Raw genomic sequence first — 13,179 nt, forward strand, 5'->3', positions numbered from 1 at the left:
ATGAGAATATAGTAGAATGAAACCAAAGTATTTTTATCATTCTATAATAAAACATTGCAAACATCACGTTGTCCCAGGCGTTTTAAGTCCTTATTAAGTTACAAACAGTGTTTTTAAAGCAACGTTTATGTTTGCGGCCGCCGTTTGCTCAGGCCCGAATACCGCCATGTTTGTTTGTTTGCGGTCCGGGGGATCTCCCGTAATTAGCTTACACTTGGTGCCAGAACACTTTATTTGGTGAGAGCCTTGCTTTTAACATGACTTTAGTGTCTGCTAAAGCTATTTAGGCTGGGTTGAACCACTTTATATTAACCGTAACTATAACATTAACCGATGCTTTTTTTATGGAGGTTGACAGTTCGTCAGTTCTATTTATAAGTATTGAACTTACTAATTTACCAATTTTGAGGATAACATATTATCAAAATAATCGGTTAGCATTAAAAATAATTATTGTTCAGGTTTCAACACATTTGGACCGTTCTATTCAAACAAAATACAGCTCTACCAATATGTAGGTTACTGTTACTGTATACTACATTTCAATAGAACTGTCATGAATATAGAGTCACACCTATCGAACTTTCGGTCGCATAACACGTCACACGATGTGACGATTGCATTGCAAAATACATTGAACACGTGGAAACAGTTGCCAGACGATTGTTTTAGCTACACAATTGTAGCTGAAAAACAGTGTGACTAATTTATTTAATTAATTAATTTAATTCTAACTAGAATTGTGTGAAAAGTATACGGATAAATTGGCTTTTCTTATGTCTTCACCCAGTTGGGTGTGACATAAGAAAATTACTAAAAACACAACCATTTAGTCTTACTTTTAGCAACTGCGTCGCCACACTAAGATGCGTGAAGAAAAGACTAAGGTGTGTATTAATATGAAATCCAAAAGCTTGATAAAGACGACCACATACAAACGAACAAAAAGATCTGTCCACCATGGCGGCGTGTATTAAGGAACAATGGAAGGCGCGCCTCTAAGCGTGAGTTACGCGACGTATGGGGTCGCAACGCCCTATGGTGACAGAGGCACGGTTATTGTAGAATAATGGTGTTAAGGTTCGCAACTAACTGTGAGGCGCACCACGTAATTGAAGTTTAAGGTGTCTAGAGTTTATGACGTCTTCGCAGTTTTGAAACGTTATTACTATCTGAGGCAATAGAAACGTGCGCTATTTTTTATCATAATATCATACAACCATAAATAGAAAGGCCTTTTTATCGAAATATGGACACACAATGATGACAATAACAACCTAAAGTTTGAGTTATCCAAAAGCACAAAATGCTACTTGGGATGTACCTACTATGTATAATATATTTATACGTACTTTCAAACTGAATAACTTTATGTTATGAACCTAATAATAATTTTTCTGTCTTTCTTTCTTTCTAATGCATTCATGAATACTTACTTGTTAAAAATCTTTGATGACAGCATCTTGTCAGTTTCCATTCACTCAAAAGTTCTCCAAACTTAGTTTTGTGTACAACCCAGAATTAAGAGCAGGGCGGACGCATCCAGACGTAAATTAGGGGCTAGGGGCTAGCCCGACCCCATAACGCCTTACTCGGTCGCGACACAAAGCCATAGTTTATGCAGTCGTAAACTGTAACCCCCTTAATGTATGGGAATGGTGTTATCTTCTCGTTTTAATTTAGCCTTAACGAACATCTGACAAACAAGGCCTGAGGCTCGGTTTCCACCAAGGCAGAGCGTAGCAGAAGAATGTTTTGAATAACCAATCAGATTCCATTATTTGTACATACCCACTCCGCTCCGCTTCGGTGGAAATGTATAGAGCGGAGAAAAGCGGAGAAGTGTCAGGCGCACTTGTTTTTCTATAGAATTTGACATAGGCGGCGCGGCGCGATGCGGTATTTAGATAACAATAGACTGACGCACAGTTCACATATATCCTCTCGTCTCCTCTCCACTTTTCTCCGCTCCGCTTCAGTGAAAATAGCCTGCCAAATCGCCGCACATCTCCTCTCGTCTCCTCTTCGCTCTTCTCCGCTCCGCTTTAGTGGATATAGCCTGCCAAATCACCGCACATCTCTCGTCTCCTCTCTGCTCTTCTCCGCTCCGCTTTAGTGGATATAGCCTGCCAAATCGCCACACATCTCCTCTCGTCTTCTCTCTGCTCTTCTCCGCTCCGCTTTAGTGGATATAGCCTGCCAAATCGCCACACATCTCCTCTCGTCTCCTCTCCGCTCTTCTCCGCTCCGCTTCAGTGGAAATAGCCTGCCAAATCGCCGCACATCTCCTCTTATAACCTCTCCGCTCCGCTTTAGTGGAAATAGCCTGCCAAATCGCCGCACATCTCCTTTCGTCTCCTTTCCACTTTTCTCCGCTCTGCTTTAGTGGAAATAGCCTGCCAAATCGCCGCACATCTCCTCGAGTCTCCTTTCCACTTTTCTCCGCTCCGCTTTAGTAGAAATACCTGCCTAATCGCCGCACATCTCTCGTCTCCACACCGCTTCGCCTTGGTGAAAACCTGGCCTAAGAGGTACCTTTGTAAACAATAAGCGTTATTTTTACCCCGGTGACGTATATAGGCCGATGTACGTCGTATGCTACGTCGACGGGGCTTAAAATAGGACGGGCTGGTAATGAAATAACTGTCAGCACGGAGCGGGCCTGTTGAAAGCGAGTTACGGATCTGCGGACAATATGGCTGAATATCTCATTAATTAAAGTATGATTATCCATATAAATATCCGTACATTCATTGAAACAAGGATTGAATCTTTCTGGAACTTATCAAACGCAAATATTATAATATTTGTTTATACTTTATTTTGCAAGTTTGTCTTCGGGCCATACTTATCCCATCAAAAACAATACTTGTCAAAAAAACCAAGTCTCGCAACTCAGTGTTCTACGGTAAAAAGTTGTGAGATCCATGTAATACCAAGTCCAGGCCAGGAAATCTTTAACGTTTTACATAAATATATTGACTTGGCCATCGCATGAAAACACGTGTACCTATCTAAATTAAATTATTTAGTGCGATGGCCAAGTCAATAATTTATGTAAAACGTTAAAGATTTCCTGCCCTGGACTTGGTATTACATGGATCTCACAACTTTTTACCGTAGAACAACTGAGTTGCGAGACTTGGTTTTTTTGACAAGTATTGTTTTTGATGGGATCTCATTCCTTTTTGTATTTTGTAGACAGCAGTTATGTATCTAGAAAACTGGACCAAAATTGAAAAATTTTACTCGACTTGGCGGTTGCACTACCGTGCCCCCAAATATCATTTCTTTTTGTATTTTGTAGACAGCAGTTATGTATCTAGAAAACTGGACCGAAATTGAAAAATTTTACTCGACTTGGCGGTTGCACTACCGTGCCCCCAAATATTTTAGTTTTTCCTTGATTCATACACCAAACACTACTTATATTCCAAATTTGAAGCTTCTAGGTCTGCTAGAAGTGCCTTAGAGTTTTGATGATCGGTGAGTCAGTGAGTCAGTGAGTCAGTGAGTGACAAAATTAAGTAACTTTGACCCGTTATAATTCTTAAACTACTGGTTCAAATTAAATGAAATTTTAAATATACCGTGTCTTTACAATGCCTGCATAGCTAATGAAAATTCAGCCTTCTAGTTTTATCCACAACGAAGTTACAGGCGGTCGAAAATGGCCTGAATTGCTTCGAGAAAAGGATGGTACGGCCGTGCCGCTTTTTTGCTCGACTTGGTGGGGGCACTGCCGTGCCCCCAGATTTCATCTTAGATGTTAAATGTGTATTGTAATATTAAATGTCAGCTAACATTATATTCATATCCTCCTGAGACCCCCGGTGTCACTCGTGACACCTGAGTATATATTTTTTTTACAGCGCCATTTATTGGTATTTATGAAAATTAATAAAAGTGTGTGAAACGTTGGAATATGTCACACATCCAAAAAATTGCTATGCCTCGCACGAAAGGGTTTTTGATTTTGTAAACATTAATTGAAATTTTGAATTCGCGCGACCTCCGACATGACACATTCCGAGAAAAGAAAATATTATTTAAAACAAGTTTTTTCGTATTGTTTTGTGTTTTCTGTGTGCTACGGTAATATATCTCTCAGATTGTGCGATAAAACTATTAAAATGTTTCTATTGTAATAAGTATTTTCGTCAATTAATTCGAGTGTCACTGGTGACACTTTGGGCACTCGTGACTTGAAATATGGTTCTTTTTAGGATTGTCTGATGGTAACGTCAAGTCAATGTTATGCAACTTTAATGAGACAGATGATGAAAAAATTAATGCTCCATCCTCAGATCAGACCCTGGATATCATCCAAGACCAGAGTACTTGTCAATACCAATCAAATGAGTCAAAACTCGACAGAGTTACATCGTTTAGTCACAGAGTTTCTATGGCTACCTTCCGTCTCCATCATCAGATCAGCTCCATGACCTCATTATATTGAAGTCTCATCTGAGTTACATGTCTATGCAAAATTTCAGCTTAATCGGTTGGCAGAAAGTAGCTCTAATTCAGCTTCCAAGATTTTACTCAAACATACATTCACACATTTATTGCAAGTTAAATTAAAGTTTGTAATAACAAGTTCAATAAAAGCTGTTAAAAAGTAAATCCTATATGATTCTAAACAATTGCAGATCAATTTGAAACTAAAAACACCTATTTTACCATACCTGAAGTAATTAAAATATTAATTAATTCAAGCCCGTTTTAATGTCTTTGAAACCCGTAGTGTCACTGGTGACACCCCCCATTTTGGCGTATGTAGGGGGGCTAGATTTTTTTTCGCATTTTTTGTTAGTTGTACATATGAAACTTAGCCTGCCTTCCAAAATTCAAGACAATCCGACAATTTTTAGGGGTCTGGGTCTCAGGAGGATATATGTAGAGTAGTCATATACCAGTATGCTACAATAAAACACTGCCTTGTACCTTCATGGCACACAATCAGGTTTATGCGATCATAAAGGTCCCTGAGTTATAGCACTGTAATGCTTTTTACCTCAGCAAGTAATTACGTGGGATAGTTGACGGTGTTACTATGTAGAATGAAAAAATAAAAAAATGCGTCATGTTGACGTATTAGCAAAGTGATACTTAAAAACTAAACTTAAAAACTTCAATGTTAAAAAAACATGATTGATAGAGCTGAAAATATATTCTCAGATATGTTTTGTTGAGCTCAAACCCAAACAAAAACACAACTATTCATACAAGTCCGTCGTACCTCTGTCGCCATTTATTAACCTGTGCCCCAAATCCGGATTTTGCACCGAAGCTGCATACCAATCACCGTGTCACGTGACATTTGTGTCCGGGCACCGGACGAACCGGACAATGCATAACTGGATCAGATTTTCACGCGGTTTTTTAAAATCTCGTGAAGCGTGAAATTCTGAAAGGAATATGTAGCTATCTTCGTAGATTCTAAAATGTGATACTTTTATGAAATAGGTGATATCGACTTTCTGCCATTTATACCTACTTATACTAAGATTATTATTTTCTGTTTAAATAACATGATTTTGATAGACCCTGAACTAAATACATAAGTAAATACTATATTATTATCCTTTTCTGTTTTTAATATACGGGGTTGTTGTTACTCACTCAGTTTCAAATGTTATAATCATACTAGCTTTTGCCCGCAGCTTCACCCGCGTGAAATTTAGTGTCACAGATCGGCATAAATTATAGCCTATTATGTTAATCTGGGTTACAAACAATAATAATCTAAAGTTCGAACAAAATCCGTTCAGCAGTTTTTGCGTGAAAGAGTAACAAACATCCAAACATCCAAACTTTCGCATTTATAAATTAAGTAGGAAGTAGGAATTAGTAGGATCGTCTTACTAATTTTACTTTTATGAGGTTTTACTTATACTTATCGTTGTAGACTTGTTGACTGTAACTTTGCGAAGAAATGTAAATAAATAAGTCCTTAGCCTCTAAAAATAGGTATTTCTCCACATTTTAAGTTGTCTACCCAAATTATATTTATTCCGTCGCCTCCGAACGTAACCAATTTATACGTCAAGCACATCAATAATTCGAAAAGTTTACCCGGTCCTGCTCGCGACGGGCGTTACAAGAAATAAAATTTTCTCTCAGCACCGCAAACACATTATCGTCGGAATGTGTATTTGTGTGCCAGAGATTGTGTGCCTATTTATTTTTGGCCATCCCCCCATCCCGTTGGCACTAGTGTTGCCAGGCCGCTGGGATTTGCAGGATGGGGTAAAAGTGCAGAGATTTGTCCCCAAGAGGCTGGCAATAGTCACTGAGTTTTTACGGTGCTTCTTCTCGTTTATTGTTTAGTGACAGTGGTAGGGTTAATGTACTACTGAGACGTGAAAAAGCACTTTTTTGACTACCTGGCAAAAATGACTTTTTTTTAATGAAAATGTCCCCAAATATTAAGCTTCTAGTTGGTGCACGTACAAAGAATTCCTCGTCTTCAAAGCAACATCTAATAAATGTTTGTCAATTTTCTTTCGTACCTACTCATAACCACATGATGGAATTGATTGAACTGATTGTAATCAGTCGCTCTAGCGAGCTCGTCTTTTTGCTTTTAATTCTCCAAAATATTATGTTGTTGTTGATGTCCTAAAATAACCCACTGACATACATACTCGTATAGGACATGTGCAAACTTTTGCTGCTTTCTCCATGATATTTCTAAGCTCTGCGTTTCTTCTTACTGGAAACAGCTTCCATCTTTTTATAAAGTTTTTCTTCGCCAAATAGTATTTAAAATGTTAACATAATTTTAAGTTTATGTCACATCGAAAAGGCTTCTATTCTAGGTCACCCAAATTAATTTCCCCTCATTTACACTCATTGCACTGGCGTGGCATCATGACGTGTCAACTTATTCCTTGATTCGTGATTCCTTCCATAAGGGCCCTCGCATACGGCGACAGCATTGCTAACTAACGCGCGTTAGTCGCATTTGCAACTACAGAAGTGATGCCAACGCGCTACTAACGCGCTACAACAGCGCGCCTGCATCGCTACAAAAGTCGCCGTGGGCGAGGGCCCTTAATCAAATTATTTTCTAACACGTCACCATTTGTGAATTGAAACAAGAATGTCCCAGCTTTGGTCAGGAGCTGGCAACCCGAACACCCGCGTATTTGTGCCCGGGTGTTTGCGCACGTGTGCCGTGTCAAAGCGTACTTCTTTATTTATGTGTTCGGTGGCCACAATCAAAATTATTTATGCTTTTTATGTATGGAAATCTCGGCCTTTGTCCCGTCCGCCCGTATTTTTTCCCTAAATTGCTTTTATTCGAGTGACTTAATAATATTTCTGTAATTAAATGCTCGCGCTGGATGTTTTCATCGCGTCGCCGCGAGAGATTTATGGACTTTTTTCACCTTTTACGTGTTATTAATTGGGGCATTATCGTTGTAATTAATTGTATTCTTGCACCTAATACATGTTTTGGATTTTTAACACCATTATAACCACGATAGCAATAGAGATCTAAATAAAAATTTAAAAGAATATTGTATTTATTTTCTTATTTGTTTTACTAAATAACACGGTTCAGAATAAGTGGCTAGAAAAACTAGGGGTTAAAGCTTTCAAGTGGATGCTGATTAATGGCATTATGCAGATGGACACTAAGCAGATTTTATTATTAGTAAGACATAAATAGCACAGTATTAAAGTCAGCTCTCTCCCTATACAGGGCAAGAACTTTTACAGTTTGCTAGTCATTGTGTGACGATGAATGTCACCTCACCTTGACCCGATCAGCTCAGTCTAAGCTTAAAGCACAATATGCAGCTTATAGGTGCTGGATGAACTTCTACAGCCCATTATAAACAGCTAGGTCAGTTCAGATACAAGTTTCTCTAATTTATGTATAGCCAAAAGGTTATCTCGGAGCCATTCTGCCGTGCTAGCGATATCAGCAATAACTCTATTTTTTGGCAAAACTATAATGATCTCTATTTCAATGAGCTGACGGGAGTTTTTTTAAAAGCAAAATATTGAAGTTACTGCTAATATCACTAGCACGGCAGCATTATCGTCCAAGTGTAACCAAGTTGAAAAAAGAGAGATTTATAAAATGTTTCTGAATCCTGCGGCTTGAAACTCTTCGCATATCGTCTCATTCCATTTTAAGCTGCACGTCTCTTTAATGAAAACAACACCACAATTTGCGAAATTCGTTCTCCCTTCACCCGCGTCTACCCTTAACCTTTCCGCCGCGACGGCAAATGATGGCGGAACCTAACATCGCCATAAATCCGCCGTAACAAGCGATACACCGGGTGTCTTGCCCGACGTTGTCATAACCGGCCGTTCGCGGCCCTTTGTAGGGCTGCCAAATTGGAAAACGATTTTTGACGGACGAAAATAAAGTTGGGTGTAAGATGGGAGCGGACGTGTTAACAGCTTGTTTGGTTGGTGAAGATAGTTTGGCGTTATTTGATAAGCACTAAGGCTGAAAGGATAGTATAAAACTTTGATCTCTCTACAAACACTACAGTATAATAGTAAATGTGTGTGAAATAAAGAAAGTGCGGAACCTTAGTGTCAGATGTATAAATCTTATGGCCTCTGTCTTACTTACCGACAAGTAATACTACTGGTAACTATTATTAACCAATTTTAACGTGTCTTCCAAAGCAATAGATTTAAGATAACTTCCACTTAATATGTTCAGAATCCTTCATAAGCTGTAGGGTGTTGTCTGCTTTAACTTTGGTGATCAACATCAAAACTCTGCTGTCAGAGCTAACAATTTAACTTTGCAATTCTAATATTTACTTTCAAATTATAAATCTCATTAAACAGAACCGTCACTGTCTCTGTCTGTTCGGGTCAAAAAACGCTGAGCTTTTTGCCGAAACGCAAAACGTTCGCACCCCTGCGCCCCATTGGGCTTATTTCAAATTGCCGAAAATATGCCGAAAGCCGACGCCGAAGCTTCAAAAGACCGAACGCCCGCAAAGTTATTGGGCAACGTTTTTCTATACCGCCTCTGATTGCGATTTAAATCGTTTATGACTGAAAAGCCTGAATAGTGCGCGATTTGCTACTCTTTTTATAAACGCTCGCTACAAAATTTTCTGGTTTCTTTCTTTGTGAAAGAAACTGGAGGTTTTATGTTGATTTTCTTATTTTAACGGCGGGCGAATGTTTAAAAACACACGCCTTAATTACTTTACTCTTGTGGGGTTTATTAAAGAAAATGAGTTTGTTTTCATAAATCGTTTCGCAGTTCTGTCAAGATTCTTAAATATTTTAAATTAGCGCTATAATAATACCTACCTACCGTTATAATTAAGTTTTGCTCTGAATTGTAGAAACCTTAAAAGTTACGGACTATAATTAATTAGGTTGGAGTGTCAAAATAATTTTAATGGAAAGGATCAAAATTTTAATTATAATGAAGATTTCCAAGTAAGTCTAAATACATCAAGTCATAGAAGTTCGTATGTTCTCGTCACGATATAAAACCACTTTGTATAAGTTGCGATACTGTTACATTAGTTTGTATACATATGTATTTATTTACTTAGGTACAAAAGAAGATTTATAATTAATTTGGTGCGAAAACAATCAGTTGGGGTACGTAGGTATAATAAAAGGGGCTTTGGGGCAATAGTTGGGGCAAGCATGGTCTAATCCGGGGATAATCCCGAATCAATGAGCCAGCGGCATATTGCGTCTTGGGTCTCAGCTGATCGGCTAAATATATACATAGAAACGTTCATTCAACGGCTATGTTTACGAGTAAATACCATTTAGAATACCTTTATGTAACTTTGTTAACTTTTTTAAATTTGAACATACCTTAGAGGTATCGACCTCTAAGGTATACTCGGAGTCTTGTTACAATATTAATTTTACAAATGTTTGAAATTACTACATTTATTATTTTATATTATAATATTATAAATGCGGAAGTAACTCTGTGTGTCTGTCTGTCTGTCAGTCTTGCTTTCACGCCTAAACCACTGAATCTTTGATTAAATTTGGCATAGTCATAGTTTGAGTCCCGGGAAAGGACATAGGATAGTTTTTGTCCCGGTTTTTGAAACAGGGACGCGCACGATAAAGTTTTTCTGTGACAGACAAAATACCACGCGGGCGAAGCCGCGGGCGAAAAGCTAGTGTCATCATAAGTTCACTTAACTTCTTTTGATATAACAAAAAATTACCATCCATTATCTTTCAGTGGAGGCGCAGCGCACTGACCCTTTAAGTTTAATACAAAACGTATTTAATAAGACTGCCTTTAACGTAATTAAAGTATCTTTGTTCTAAGGAAAAAGTACCTTTCTTAACGCATCTAAAAGGAGCGTATATTTAAAACAATACCGAACGCTACACGGGACTTCACTCCGCTCCGGACTCTAATTAATTATTGTAAGTGCCGGTGAGTCTCGCGAGGCCGGTCTCTAATTGATCGCGTCTCTGCCCATCGATCGGCAAACAATACACTTTATTACTTTTATTACCCACTAGCGTGGATCCCGTTTTACCCCCTTAGGGGTGGAGTTTCGTAAAATCCTTTCTTAGCGGATGCCTATGTCATAACATCTACCTGATACCAAATTTCAGCCCGATCCGTCCAGTGGTTTAGGCTGTGCGTTGATAGATCACTATGTCAGTCAGTCAGTCACCTTTGAGTATATTTATATTTAGAATATTTCATTGGTGTCTGGTACTGTGGCGTTCGGTTCCGTAAAATCCTGAGGTGGGGCAATGGTAAATCATCGGTTATGTTGGGGAAGGCTTGAAGCTATACAAGTATGCATGGTTGAAAAATGTGCTGAAATAAGTACATGTTTTATGAGACACTCAATTATTTTATTTCATTTCATGTTAATTGGTTATGAAAAAATTTTAGAGCATTTAAAAAGCATTAAATTATAATTAAAGATAAATTTTAAAAGTTGTTATTTACTCCAAATTCATGAAAAGATTTTCAAACGCTTTTCACCACATTTTCTGTGACAGAAGACTGTTTATTTATAATCAAGAACTTCTTAAAACTTACAATACTAAAAGTAAGAGAACAGCAACAGCTATCAAAAATTACTTTGATTAAAGTCACAAAGGTAAACGGAACGGAACGGAACACTATTCACCCAAGAACTCAACCAAGTAACTCTACGATAATTTTCACCATTAATGAGCAGTCGCAGGCATGGGAAAAATGTGCTCGCATTGTGCGGGGTGATTTATTAGCGCGCGCTCTATAAATAAGTCGCACGCGAGAGTATATCAAATGGAGCACTATCACCTGAAGTAGTTTTAAATGAGAAAACACTCTATCATAACGAGGTTTCTTTGCAGTAAAGGAATCTATTGTCATCGGTTCTTTGTGACTTTTGGCGCATCTTTTATTTGGTTAACTGTCGCAAAGAAATATTTCTCTCTTATATTCGTCTTTTTAATAATAACATGGTCAGGTTTAAGTTTGAAGAATAAGAGTTTTCTTTAATTACTTAAGGCTGGGTTGCACCATCTTACTTTAACTTTGACAAACGTCGCAAATCTATCAATTTCCATACAAAAAGCACCGGTTATCGCCATAGTTACGGTCAAAGTTAGGTCGTGCAACTCAGCCTTAGTCTTTACTCAAAGATGTTGCTTCTTTGATATTTTTATTAAGACAGAAATATTAAGTTTTAGTTGTATATCTTAAAGCAAAAATTTCCTTTCCTTTATTTTAGTCGGATTCTTGGAAGCGATTGTAACGATTTCTAAGAAATTTTCTTAAGTTTAGTATTTAAGGGGAGCACAAAATATATCTACCAGTTTATCTTTTCTGGGAACATTATCTTTCTCCTAGTTTTCTCCGTGTTTTCACGCAATAATGTCTAGCCTACACAATACATATAAAATAAAATACATATAACTCATTAAGTTAAGGTACCTAATTGCTTAAAATCTAATCAACTCCTCGATAGGTCGTCCACATCAAAGTGCGCCAGTTCAAAACATGTCCTATTGACATATTTTTAGGGCTCTAATTTTTATGATGATATGCGAGCCAATCTCTTTCACCCAGGTACTTTTTATTAAACTTGGCCCCGTCATTACAGAAGCAATCTATTTCAAATCCTTATCTCAAATGGGCAGTCAATGAGTTGAAAATTGGCCCAAGATCTGCTCGTTAAAGGCAGATGCATGCAAATTTCTTTATCACGATCGATTTATAAAAATCGATTGCAAATAAAGCATTCAAGCAATCAGACTGTGAATACGTTGAAATTAATTTTATTTCGTTTTAATTTCCCGTTGATTTTAAATATTCATTTGGCCATTAAAAGAATCCATTAAGTAAATCGCAGCATCAGCCCGACAAAATTAAAAATTGTCACAAACCCAAGCGGGGTTTTGTGTCTCAATACGCAAATTTTATACGTTTAGACAAAGCTGGGTTGATTAAAATGCTAATTAAATTATGATAATGATTGAGCCATTATGCTCTCAGTAATCATATCTACAAGCATGGAAGTATGTAATACAATTTCTCTGCTACTTTTTCTCTATGTGGTAGAATACCTGAATACTGAAGATCTAGGAATTTTGTTTTTATTTACGAACAAGATACTCCTTTGACTCGCATTTCTTAGCATGATTTCGGCGAAATAGGCTAGTCTGGTAGATACTTACGTACACGGGAGCGTTTGTGCCGAGAGATATAAGCAGTTTATTTACTCATTTAGGTACTCGTGTGGTCATAGACTATGTAGTACCGCAATAATTTGATGTACTTTTTATGCATAACAAGGCAGGTATTTGACCGCAATCGCACCTGGTGTATTCCACTTATTTGTTCTTCAGACTGCAGAGGTTCTAAATTATTCTAAAGAGACAAAAGTAGTCTTTTTGTCTCTAGAAACTAAGTATAACCACAGAATAATAATAAGTACTACGTACAGAAGTTTTACTTCGCGAAGGTATTTTAAAAAAAAACATACGGGTCGAATTGAGAACCTCCTCCTTTTTTGAAGTCGGTTGAAAATGTATGCTCAATGTCATTAACAATATGGTGTAATTTAGCTTGTCTCAAGAGTCAAGCACCATTTTCAACCGACTTCAAAAAAAAGGAGGAGATTCTCATGTAGTATGTGTACGCGCCAAACCTATATATTTGACGTTGCTGCGTAAACTGACCCACTAAAA

The 13,179-nt window shown here is 37.7% G+C and overlaps 1 protein-coding gene across 1 annotated transcript in view; it reads left to right on the forward strand.

Annotated features, from left to right (window-relative positions):
• The window catches only part of bru3 (CUGBP Elav-like family member bruno 3), a 222,213-nt gene that overhangs the window by 107,985 nt on the left and 101,049 nt on the right, over positions 1–13,179 (forward strand). The window lies entirely within an intron of this gene.

This window comes from Ostrinia furnacalis, unplaced genomic scaffold, assembly GCF_004193835.3.
Source record: "Ostrinia furnacalis isolate ACB-3 unplaced genomic scaffold, ASM419383v2 OfSCF3746, whole genome shotgun sequence".
In the NCBI taxonomy this organism is placed as follows: domain Eukaryota; kingdom Metazoa; phylum Arthropoda; class Insecta; order Lepidoptera; family Crambidae; genus Ostrinia; species Ostrinia furnacalis.